Source organism: Cebus imitator, unplaced genomic scaffold (genome assembly GCF_001604975.1).
Source record: "Cebus imitator isolate Cc_AM_T3 unplaced genomic scaffold, Cebus_imitator-1.0 Scaffold24, whole genome shotgun sequence".
Classification (NCBI taxonomy): Eukaryota; Metazoa; Chordata; class Mammalia; order Primates; family Cebidae; genus Cebus; species Cebus imitator.
In genome coordinates, this window is record NW_016107339.1 from 83,492 (window position 1) to 89,998 (window position 6,507).

At 44.8% G+C, this 6,507-nt stretch overlaps 1 protein-coding gene across 6 annotated transcripts in view; it reads right to left on the minus strand.

Annotated features, from left to right (window-relative positions):
• Positions 1-6,507, minus strand: part of COLQ (collagen like tail subunit of asymmetric acetylcholinesterase) — a 100,397-nt gene that overhangs the window by 50,569 nt on the left and 43,321 nt on the right. For 2 of the 6 annotated variants that reach the window (XM_017522480.2, XM_037736224.1), the window contains exon 1: positions 5,485-6,080. The exons of 3 other annotated variants lie outside the window; for them this stretch is intronic. The gene's annotated coding sequence lies outside the window, so the exon portion shown is untranslated. Of the gene's footprint in view, positions 1-5,484; positions 6,081-6,507 lie in introns of those variants that run through there. One more of the 6 variants, XM_037736223.1, reaches the window with a different exon arrangement.

Genomic DNA, 6,507 nt, shown 5'->3' on the forward strand with positions numbered 1-6,507 from the left:
AATTTTTTGTATTTTTAGTAGAGACGGGGTTTCACCATGTTGACCAGGATGGTCTTGATCTCTTGACCTCGTGATCCACCCGCCTCGGCCTCCCAAAGTGCTGGGACTACAGGCTTGAGCCACCGCGCCCGGCCTAATTGTTGGTAATTTTAAGAAGAATAAAATTTAAAAGTTTAGGTAGGCAGCACAGAACCAGAAGATATGTTCACAAGGATGAGGGATGGGAGTAGGTCCGCCCAACTCCCTTGTTGGCCCCTGGAGCTGCTGCACAGAGCTAAGGCACCAGCATTGCCGGGAGGTACCTGAAGCCACTCACTGAGAGGCCTTGAGCAGGTCACTGCCAATGACATGAGAAGGATATTCTCTTCTGCCTCCCACCCCTAACCCACAGAGACATCTTGAGGACGAAAAGTCTGCCCTCACTACAAGGATGAAAGAAAATCAGTCATCTCATATCCGTCATTATTTTATATAAGTCATATATCAAAAGTGGCTCCTTTGCACACATAGAGACGAGGAAACAAATCCATCCCTCTTTCCCCTGACAAGGGAATTATTTTGGACCTTATCTAAAGAAAGGCATCTGCTTTTTGAGTTCAAGTTCTAATTTGACCAAATGGCATGTTGGTAAGTAGAGAGGAAGGAGGAGACAATGCTATTAGGAGCCAAGGGAACATAAAGAAACCTCCCCATGGCTGGCTGCGCCTTGGCTCTGAATTTGATTACAGCGGCCAGCATAAATCAGCCAGTGCTATTAAATCTTCTGCCAGAGCTTGACAGGGGAGGACAAGTTTGTAGAATTATTTGGGAGAACTGGCCATAGGTCAGAGACAAAGCCCTCCAGCTGCATTGGGCCCAAAGGGTGGGTTATTTCCAACACCTGCTGACAACTGTGACTGTGACTGTGGAAAGACCCTGTGTTTCCAGCCGCTGCGTCTCCATGCCTTCATTTTTCCATGGTGACAGTTTAGCTCTATGGGCATTTGTAATTCAAAACCACCTGGCTCAATTATTCCTTTCCCCAGATCCACCCCTGCATTCCCCACTCCACCTCTAGGATCTATTGTCCAAGGGTCCACAACAGGTGGGGAGGAGGGAGGTTGGCTTCCTGGGAGCCCCATGGCTGCCCATTGGCACAGACTGGCATCTCTACCCATTGGTCTCAAAGTCACTCAAACCCTTGGATTCCAGAAATTGGGGAACCTAGGGCTGATCCCTTTGGACTCAGTTGAGCACTAGCACTTATTAGCTGATCAAGTTGGCAGGATGAACCTTAGGCTTTTTGTAGCACTATAATGCTGTGATTCTACTAATCTGGAAACTCTCTGAGATCTCAATTTTCCTTGCTGCTTTGGATCTAAGAGACTTTTAAAGACAGAAAAATTCCATCTTGTGCTCCACATGAAAGGTGGCACTTTATATGTACAGATGGTGTTCTGTTCAATTGTTTAGAATAGGTAATACACGCATGTGATTCAAAGTTCAAAACATATAAACAAGTATACATTGTAATTCTCTCTCCCACCCCTCTCCCTCAGCTACCCAGTTCGAATTATTTATTATCAATCGTTACTTAAGTTTTCTACGTATACTTCTAGGAATATTTTATGCATATACAAGCGAAGAGGTAGGTATAATATTTCCCCCTCTCACTCAAAGGGTTACTTGTAGTATTATATTATACATATGGTACTCCCTCTTGGTTTCTTCACAGTATTTCTGTTTAAGAGGCAGCATCTCGGCCAGGCGCAGTGGCTCATGCCTGTAATCCCAGCACTTTGGAAGGCCAAGAGAGGCGGATCATCTGAGGTCAGGAGTTAGAAACCATCCTGGCCAACATGGTGAAACCCCATCTCTACTAAAAATACAAAAATTAGCTGGGTGTGGCAGCGTGTGCTTGTAATCCCACCTACTCAGGAGGCTGAGGCAGGAGAATCGTTTGAACCCAGGAGGAAGAGGTTGTACTGAGCCCAGATCATGCCACTGCACTCCAGCCTGGTGACAAAGCTAGACTCCATCTAAAAAAAAAAAAAAAGAGAGAGAGAGAGACAGCACCTCATTATGCTGCCCAAGCTGGAGTGCAGGTATAATCCCATTAATGATCAGCACAGGAGTTTTGACCTGCTCTGTTTCTAACCTGAGCGGGTTCACCCCCTCCTGGAGCAGTGGGACACTCCGCTCCTGAAAGGTCACTGTAATGATGTCAAACTTGGTGTGAATATCCCATCATCATAGTGCACTATAGCCCAGAACTTCTAGATTCAAGCAATCCTCCTGCCTCAGTCTCCTGAGTAGCTGGGACTATAAGCACACACCAGTGCAACAGGCTCTTCAGAGTATGTCTAAGAAATTATTCTGTAACCACATAAAATGCATCCACATTGTTTTCTTTTCTTTTTTTTTCCTCTTAGAATCAGGATCTTGCTATGTTGCCTAGGCTGGTCTCATATTCCTGGTCTCAAGTGACCCTCCTACCTCGCTCTCCCAAATTGCTAGGATTACAGGTGTGAGCCACCGTGCCCAGCCCACATTCTTATCTATGGCTGCATAATATCCCTTCCTTTGGAAGAACCAAAATGTGTTCACTCTGCCCCCTACTCATGTGCATTTGGATGATTTACAAACATTTGCTGATGCAAACAATGGAACTTAATAATCTTCCACATGCATCTTTGTGTATGTTGGTAAGAATATCCATGAAATAAACTCCTAGAAATAAAAATACTGTGTAAAAAATTATGGACACTTGTAATTTTTACACATACTGCCTAATTCATCTCCAGAAAGCACCCATCAATTCAGGTACCCTCCTAGGAGCAGTGGATAAAAGCGCCTGTTTCCACACAACTTCACCAACAGTCTGATGTTCGACCTCTTGAATATTGCCCATTTGATAGGTGAAAAGTGGATCTCACTCTGTTGCCCAGGCTGGAGTGTGGTGGTACAATCATAGTTCACTGCAGCCTTGACCTCCCAGGCTTAAGCAATCCTCCACCTCAGCCTCCCAAGTAGCTGGGACTACAGGTGTGTGCCACCATGCCCAGGTAATTTTTTGTATTTTTTAGTAAGATGGGGTTTTGCCATGTTAACCAGCTGATCTCAAACATTTGGGCTGAAGTGATCTGCTAGCCTCAGCCTCCTAAAGTGCTGGAATTACAGGCGTGAGCCACTGCAGTCAGCCTTTGGCATGGTTTTAATTTTCATTTCTCATATAGCGAATGAGACTGAGAATTATTTTCAAACATTTTGAAGCCATGTGTACTTTTTAAATTTTTTTCATTGGGTTGTCATTTTTTCTCTTACATTTTTTTTTCTTACATATAGGAAAGAGACACTTTATTATATGACTTGCAAATATTTTCCCTCATTTGTTTTGACCTTCTGACTTTGTTTTTGCCACACATAATTTTTTTTATGTAGCAGGATTTAATGTATAATCATTTTCTTTTATGGTTTCTGGCTTTTTCCACACACTAAAGTTACCCCCCAAAAAAATCTCCCAAGGTTTCTTCTAATAATTTTATAGTTTCATATTTCAAATTTAATTCTTCATTCATTTGTAACTCATTCCGGGGTTTTCCAGAAGATATCTTACCTGTGGCCTAAAGCAGAACACAAAAACAGTCTTTCAACTACCTTAGGTAGCCTGCCAACACCATCACAACTCTCAACATGTATGTATTAAGCACTTAATATGTGGACAGAGGGCCTGTTGTGATGATGAACTGGATATAGTAAGTGGCTTGTCTTCTTGCTAGGTTTTGCATAGAGTTGCACAATTTCCAAAGAGCAGACACTCTCAGGATTGCAGTGCCTTGTGGGGTTTCCACGTAAGATCACCCCTGTCTCAGAAGGGGAGAAGCTTCCTCCCTCACAGTCACAGGAAGAGCTCCTGCCTGTGAACTTTGCCAGTTTGCAGGCCTCTCTGCTGAGAACTCAGGATGGCTAAGGTGCTGTCCTCGGGTGTGAGCATCCCATGTCCTGAAAGTCAAATGTTGCCCCTCAAAGTACAACAATAATTCCTGAGTACATACTCTGACCCAGGCCCAGAGCCGGGCCCTTCTCAGGCTTTCTCCTTGGATTCTCGTAATGACGTTATGGATTGTATTTTATTATGTCCCCTTTTTCCAGGTGAGGAAAACTGATGCTATGACATCCAAGGTCCTGTGCAGCTGGGATTCTGAACCCAGACTTCCTGTTCCATCGCCTATGCACTGGGATGTCCCCAACTCCACCTCAGACTTTAGATGGAGCCTCTCAATTCTGAAACTGGAATCTTCAGCACCGAATAAGAGCAGATGGGATGAAAATGGAATGAAGCATCCCAGGAGGAGGCAATTCCTGTTCCTTTCCACCATTTGGAATAATGGTTGCAACCAGAAATTGAGAGCCAACTGTATGACAGGTGCAGTGCAAAGCTCTGTATGTATTAGCTCATGTTATCCCCCATCACCATCGAAAATGGAGACTCTTCCTATCCCCATTTTACAGATGTGGAAACTGAAATATGAAGAAATTAAACCGTGGCTGGGTATAGTGGCTCACGCCTATAATTCCAGCACTTTGGGAGGCCAAGACGGGTGGATCACTTGAGCCCAGGAGTTCAGGACCAGCTGGGGCAACATGGCAAAACCCCGCCTCTACAAAAAATACAAAAATTGGCTGGGGATGGTGGCACGTGCCTGTAATCCCAGCTACTGGAGAGAGAGCTGAGGCAGAGGCTGCAGTGATTGCGCCTCAGCACTCCAGCCTGGTGACAGAATGAAAAAGAAGGGGAGGGAAGAAAGAAGGAGAAAGAGGGAAGGAAGGAAGGAAGGAAGGAAGGAAGGAAGGAAGGGAGGGAGGGAAGGAATTAAACCAAAACCAAAAAAGATCACATGGTCAAGATTCCTCAGCTAATGGGTTAGAGACTCACTAAGCCCAGAGCTGTGTGAATGGGAACCCCATGCTTTTTACTCTCACATCATGGTTCTCAGTGCCAATGCTCAGAAGAGAAACACGCCAAGACCACTTCTTTGTGTGCTGCTAATTCTGTAAATTTCCAAACAGCATGTTAGCCACAAAGTCAGGGAAAGACTAAGTCTAAAAGGATATTTAAAGTCTGGTCTATCCCTTAATTTTACAGATGAGGAAACTGGGTTCTATAAGAGAGCAAATGGCTTGTGCAACACTATAAATGTGTCCTGATTTTACTTGAGCTCCTACGCACTGTGCTGCAAGTCTGTCTAAAAACACAAGTAAATAGGCAAATGGCCAACCCCTTGCCTACATGTCTCCATATGACCTTCTACTGGACATGAACAAAATAACCTTGGCAGTTATGCCCAGGGCAGCCGGCTCCTAAGCCTGTCCAGCCAATGCACTCTTATTCTCAGTTTGCCTTCTCCAAACTTCTCAAAGACACCCATAGAAAGAGGCAAGTGGTGCAGAAGGATGAGGAGTAAGTGTGGGATGCCTGGGAGGGGAGGAACCTGCCCAACTCACATGGATGCTTCCTTCTTTTCTTTCCTCTCTATTTTCATGTGCAGCCCCCAGCTGGTTGGTGGTGCAAAGCCTGTAGCAGCCATGAGGCCTCTCCTTCAGCTGTCGCCAGTTCCCAAACACGCGCCTCGTGCCTGTGTTTATGCTGGTTGCCATGAGAGATAAGTGAGGGCTTGAATGGAGCTAACTGCTCCTGAGCTGGGAGATGGAAGAGGGCCAGGTGTATTTTTAAAGCATCTGGGAAAGCCGGTCACCACGAGAAGAGCCTCTTTCTCTGGGCAACGTGTTTCTTCTTTAGGAGCTGGTTTACAAATGCAAAGTGGGCAGAAGCTGAGTATCTTCTTTTTTGCCCTAACTCACTGGATATTTTAAGCAAAAAGTTCTTTGGGTTGTATTTGAAATTTTTGCCTTTTGATACAATTATTTATAGAAAAAAATCGTGACCTCTTGCCATGTGTAGAGACACCATGAGGTTCTAGAAAGAATGCCAGAAAATATGTATGTATCACCACTGTATGCCAGGCACTATTGAAAGTGCTTTATGCTCACAATTAGACCACTTGATCCTTACAATTTCTCTGAAAATTAAATCCTACTTTTAGAGCCATTTCATAGACAAGGAAGCTGAGGCATCAACAGGGTAAATTGCCAAGGTCACAAAGCTAAGGGAATACAGGATGTGAACGCCAGCAGTGTGGCACCAGAGGCCCTACTCCTAACCACTCCGCAATTCTGCCTTTGCCATGACTTGGGGTCAGAAGTCCTGATGTGGAATGTTGACCCAGCCACTGGGTGACTGCACCTCTATGAATGTTCCTTTCCTCTTTGGTAAAATAGGGGTGCTAATGGCTCCCTTGCGGACATTGTAGTGAAGATTAAAAATAGTATGTGTCAAGAGTCTGGTGACTAAAAAGTACTCAATGAAAGGTAACTTTAGTGTCTTAGTGGCGGTTCCATGTGCCCGGTGGATCCCAACTTCTACATCCCAGTAGGGAAGGGCTGCTAGGCTGTAACTGTTACTGTCCA